General features: G+C 33.1%; 1 long non-coding RNA gene across 2 annotated transcripts; it reads right to left on the bottom strand.

The window, feature by feature from the left end:
* Positions 1 to 838: 838 nt before the first annotated feature.
* LOC145623900 (uncharacterized) lies at positions 839 to 5,311 on the bottom strand. Of its 2 annotated transcripts, none has more exons than XR_014110291.1 (3): positions 5,007 to 5,311; positions 3,277 to 3,432; positions 839 to 3,064 (listed from the first exon to the last, which is right to left on the bottom strand). It is a non-coding gene; the product is annotated as an uncharacterized LOC145623900 (long non-coding RNA). The 2 variants fall into 2 exon arrangements; XR_014110292.1 differs by having other exon boundaries at positions 3,285 to 3,432.
* Positions 5,312 to 6,381: the final 1,070 nt, after the last annotated feature.

The following is a 6,381-nucleotide window of genomic DNA, read 5'->3' as shown; positions in this document are numbered from 1 at the left end:
ATTTGCCTCAAAGAACTAATGTTCTCTGAGGCAAAAAGGGGATAATCTAGACTACAAAAATATAATCAGAAAATAAAAATAAAACCGTTTCCCCGGCAACGGCGCCAAATTTTGATAGGGTAAAGTCGTATCCCCTAATCAAAAATAATTCCTAGATCCTCTAACTAAAGTAGATATGGAAGTAGGGTCGATCTCCACAGGGAAACAAGTCTTTTTAATTCTAATTAATTATTATAATCTAAATTATCTAAGTAACCAGTATTTTAAATATGAATTCTATACTACGAAGGATGAGTTTAGGGAGAAAAGAATCAATAATAAGGAAACCTAGGGTCACAGGTTCACCAATAATTAATATTCCGGGATAGAACGAAGCAATTAATAATTAACAATGCATAGATAACATGATTAACAGGCTCTCGCAATTTATTAACCAACATGGATCTAACAGGCTCTCGCAATTTATTAGACCTAAGTTCCTATTAAAAATAGCCTTTAATATTAAATCAACATCTGCTCGATTCATCAATTCAACACTGCTTAACATTCACAATCAAATTACATCTGCTCGATTCATAATCTAATTGCAAAGAATTAAAACAATTCAATACACTTGTTGTTTTTTTTTTTTTTTTTTTTTTTTTTTGAAGGAACATTTTGTTGTTATTTTATTATTTATTTATTTTTATATTATTATTATTATTATTATTATTACTACTATACAACTACTACTACTACAATGATTATTTAACAACTTGTATATATATCCCTTTGTCAAAAAAAAAAAAAAAAAAAAAAAAAAAAAAAAAAAAAAAAACTTGTATATCCTTACCTTATAAAAAGTAGAAAATTACTCTTATGAATAGTGTAATGCCAATTATACCCTTTAAAATGTGTATTTACATATGTACCCTCATTAATATGTATAACTATTTTTAATGAATAGTGTTTTGACAATTATACCCTCTAAAATATTTAATTATGTACTTATTTGCTCTCATGCATTAATGTTAGTTGTATTGGACATTTATACCCATAAACATAGTTGTTTACATATTTTAATTCTGCCAAAAACTAAATTTGTGATTTTAAAACAATCCGAAAGAGTTTCTAGATATGACTAGCTATGCGCGCGCATCGCGCGCAATAGCTGCCCTAGTATATATATAATGTTTTACATTAATAACTGTCAATTTACAACTAACACAGCTAATATATGAGTATGTAAAAACTCATATTTTTTCATTAACAACTTGTAAAGTTACACTTCCAAAAAAAAATGAAAAAAAAAAAATCACAAGAACACGAGCAACAGTAGTAGTAGTAGCAGCATTCCAGCAAACATCAAAGAACAGCAGTTGTCTAAAACAGCAGCAACATTACATCATGGCATACAAGGCAGCAGTAGCAATGACCACAATTGCAGGGCAGCAGAGCAGAAGTAGCAACAGCACAACAGAAGAGCAGCACCACCTATAGAGAATCAGCATCCAAAAACATGCACACACACAACCGCAAAAAAAAAAGGAATTAATTAATTAGCATATAAAATATAAGCAAGCTCATCCATCTAATAAGAAGGTTGTAATTAACATACCCAACATCTCAAATTTAATCTACCACAAAATGGATAATAATTGAACATAAAATATAATTCAAGGTTTACAGTGGCATGAAGCCGAGAAATTATATATTTCCATGATTGGGACATTGTAAATTAGTTAAATTGATATGCCAATACAAAACTTCGTAACATAATAGCTATGTTCCTCTGAAAATTATTGCATTCTAAATTCCTAACTAGCAACCAATCTAACATCTATATCATTATGTAAGCAATCTTAGTCTCAGCTAATAAGTCAGTGCAGTAGCAAGCAATCAGCAGTAGACCAATAGTAACATCAGATAGCAACATCTAGCGATAACAGCAAATAGCAGCTGCTAGCAGTAGACATCAGCAGTACATCAGTACCAGCAGCTAGCAGCAGACATAAATACTAGTAGTTTATAGCAGCAGTAACAGCAGTTTACAGCGGCAGACAGTAAAAATAGCAGTAACAGTCAGAGCGACAGCAACACTAGATGCCTATTGTAGATTCTTTAAGGGAGGCCAATAATGTGATTTGGAACTAAAGCCAACTAGCACAATGAGAAATAAAGAAACAGTTAGCAGCCAAGAATAATAGGCTTGCAATCCAAAGAGGTAAGAATACATTCTGCCCTTGATTTTTTATAAGTAAGTCAAATTCAGCTACAATAAAGTTTGAACATATCAATACATTATACATAAGACCTCAAAATCATAGCACATGCACTTTAAACTGTAAATAGAGCAAATATAAACATGAAGTCTTTACACAATAGTCAATTCATATCAATATGCATTTAGAGAAGATTAAAGGATATAAGACTTCAGATTTAATCTTAAAAACAGCAGTGACATCAGCACAACAGCAACAGTTCAGTTACATCGGCAGCTACATATGTGCAAGCATGTTTCTTGTGGCATCATTACTTGCTACTCCAATCCTTCATCTATCTTGATCTATTTGATCCTATATATGACATAAGTAAAAGTATCTTAATAACTAATGTTTCTACAATAGAAGTCAGAACACTATAAATTTAATCATTTACACTGTGGTTAGGAATTTGAGTTCAGAAGGGACTTACCAGTGACATCGCAACTTCAATTTCAAATCTTACTAGCTTAAAGGTCTTGTAATGTTTCTACAAACAATTAAGTTTTATTTCTAGAGTTTCTGAACTGCATTGGCACAAAATCAGTTAATTTTATTTCTACGCGCTAAGTCCTTTATTGCTCTCATGTATTAATGTATTACTCTGTATTTATTTCAGAAATTTGTCAGATATTAAACTAAGTGGAAACATACCTGAGTTCCTCACATAATTGCCTTTACTGAGAATCTTGTAAACCCCTTTCTCTTTCATTGTTTTATTGATAAACAAACATTTCATTATAAGTAGAGTAACTTCCTCGGAAGTCGGAACTGCTTCCAGGAATCTTTAAGGAAATAGCTTCAATGGTTCAGTCACAGAACTTCTGCTAGAAAGATCCAGAAGTGGATCACTTTCTTTGATACTTATAAAAGACGTTTCACAGATATACATGTCAGTTGTTTTTTTTTTTTTTTTTCGTTCTTGGTCCAGTTAACTTCCTGTTTTAAATTCTATTCTTGAAAAAGAAGATTTAGTTGATAATTTTTTTTTTGTTGAGTTCAATTGTAGCAAATCAGATCAGTCAACTAAACCAACCTTCTTACCCTTGCAATGAAGGTGTGGAGAGTAACCCATCTCTTTGCTCGAGCACATCATGTACTTTACAAAAGAAAAAGAAGCCTTCATTGCACCGGTAGCAGCCTGTGTCTCTCTCATTGTCCTACTTACAGCTGGTTTTTTTTCATTCTTGGTCTACACAAGTATAAAGAAGCAAAATATGAAACTAACCATGTACAAGACGTTTCACATATATACACATACCATTGGATTGAATTCTCTTTTTTCTTTTAATAATTTTTTTATATTTTGTTTCCAAACAGGTCAGGCATACCATTGAGAAGGACCTCTGGCTACAGCATCGGTAAGCTTTCAATTTGGTATGCCAGAGTGTAGGTTTTATTTCCATCAAATTTGGTACAAACAAGAGAAAATTAGTTGAGCAGATAAACCATGCCATCTAACCCAAATTTATGACAGAAAGTCATAATTGGCAGACTACTCAACCATATAAAGAAACACTACTTGAATACTACTAGATTGTTTACCACAAATGAGTTTTAAACATATCAATATATAGATAATTATTGTTGCGCAACTAATTGAGCAGATTAACTCACCCAAGGGTAACATTTTTTCATTAAAACTTTGCTAGGAATTAGATTCAAACAGTGAATTCAAAGCAATTAACGAGAAGATGCAATAGCCCAAGGATAAATTGTATTGATATTCAGTGTGAACTCGACACAATTTCCTTCTTTTGAGAGGAAGGATTTATCTTTCAAAACTTCTACTTACAACTTGTGATGAACCATCCGCAACCTCAATTCAAAGTTTACACAAGGAGGAAAGCAAGCAAAGCAACTAACGACAACAATGACATGGCACGCAACAATGACTTGGCAGAAGAAGAAAACAAACAAAATTAATACTCCACTAAGGAGGGGTGGCACTTTAATTTTTTATGTTCTGACATTACATTCCAAATCTCTAAATTGGAAGCTAGGTAATTTTGTAGTAGTGCCTTAGTATATAAGAGGTTAGCTTATTCTGTATTAGTTTGTGTAAATTGTTAGGATTAACTGAGAGACTAGCAACCTAAAGTTGCCTTGAGAGTTGTGGCCTAAAGCCACTACCATTATCCTTATTAGAATCAATCAAACAACCGGAAGCTTCCATCTTTATTGCTTATTACTATGAGATTACATTGCTGTCTTTCAATCTATAATACAACTTTTTAGAATGATCTTACTTCCCTTCCCTCCCTTCTATTTATTACAATATTCCCTGATAACAAACTAACAATTCAGATAACAAAAATAATAGCCAAATGTTTAAAAAAAAAAAAAAACAATTGAAACTGCAAAATAGTAAGTATTTAATCATTTTTTTTTTTTAATAACAATCATCTATTTCAGATTAACCATCTAATTGCAAATCACATGGAAACACAAATTTACTATTCAAAATCAGAAAAATTTACCCAAAAATTAGAAAAAATTTTCTCTTGGAGTTAAAAATTTACAACAACAGTAACCCACATTACATGCATATTTCGAATACCTAGTGAAGTAAAAATCAATATTACAACCAATAGTTCAATAGAAACTTAATCAAATTCGATGATTGAGAAATTAAATTCGATAAACCCTAGATTGTGAATTAAAATAATTAAATTAAATTAAATAATATACTGCCAATTAAATTAAGGATAAACCCTAGATTGTGAAATTGAAATTCGATTATTGCATAGGGAAACAACTTGTTACCTGAGAGAATTCGCCTCAATGGATATTAGAATTCACCTGAATTGATTTTAGAAGACGCCTCAATTGATTTCAGAGGTCGCCTCAATTGATTTCTGAAGTCGCTTATGCGCTTTAATGGGAAACAGCGAGAGAGGAGGAGCTGTACGTGGTGGAGGGAGTGTGCGGTGGAGGAGAGCTATGGTGGATCACCGGTCAGGAGGTGGTTGTAGTGGAGGGGGGAGGGCTGCGGTGGAGGATGCATTGCAAAGAGAGAGCTCGAGCTGAAATAATGAAATGCAATGGAGATAATGAATTGAAATGCCCTTTACTTCTTTCTCTTTTTTTTTTTTTCTTTTTTACATTAATATATATATATATTTTTTTTTTAATATTATCAGCAAGTGTTACATCAAAATGTTACTAAATACCAAAGTGTTACAACTAAGTGTTACTTAATATCAAAGTGTTACAATCAAGTGTTACATAATATCAAAATGTTACAATAGTGTTACTTATAAATTAGTTAAATTTCTAGCCTTCAAAGTGATACCATGTGGTGTTACCTTAGGTCATTTTTGTAGTAGTGATAGGAAATTATCATGCAATATCAACAATCAATAATTACAAACTATCCCTTCATATTAATTATGGATCCCCATAAACCCTAGAATTAAACTACTCACTAATCATCATAATTAAACCAAGCAAATAAATAAATAAGAACATGATCAAGAGAGCAATTAAAAATAACTGAAATTAAAAAGGGAAGAAATTGTACCAAACTAAATCTGGAATTAATGAAGGAATTAAGAACAAGAGTTAGAGAGAATTTAAGAGAGAGAAAAATACTAAGTAGAGAGAGAAAGTCTAAGAGAAAGAAGATACGTAATTAATCCGTACAAAACGAATACATACTTCCCCTAAAACAAGAATTAACTAAACTTAATCAGGTTCTAGAAAAACACGCGCCCGATCAGGCGAAGGGGGCGCCCGATCGGGCCCGCCTTTTTCTCATTGCCCAGCCTAAAGTGCCGCGCCCGATCGAGCCTACGCTCACCCGATCGGGCGCGCCTTTCCTTGATAGCTGGCATGCGCGCAGCTCGCCCGATCGGGCGTATGCTTGCCCGATCGGACCCGGCTTCATCTTCATGGTTTGGACTTCGATTGGGCTAGATTTCTCGGCCCAATCCATATTTCCTCTCGGGTCTCGAATACATTGTCCAATTAACCGAACCCTTAATCACCGGCTCGATGACTCTAGCCGGCCTTGGGCTCCAAGAATGGTCGTGTTCCTCCAATGCTCGTAGTTGCTTCATAAAAATCCCGGGAAAATGCTCCAAAGGTGCAATTCCTTGCAAAACTTAACCAGAACTACGAAAACACTAGAAAACACATA

This window comes from Chenopodium album, chromosome 3 (assembly GCF_948465745.1).
Source record: "Chenopodium album chromosome 3, dcCheAlbu1.1, whole genome shotgun sequence".
NCBI lineage: Eukaryota > Viridiplantae > Streptophyta > Magnoliopsida > Caryophyllales > Amaranthaceae > Chenopodium > Chenopodium album.
This window is presented reverse-complemented; position numbering and strand designations above follow the sequence as displayed.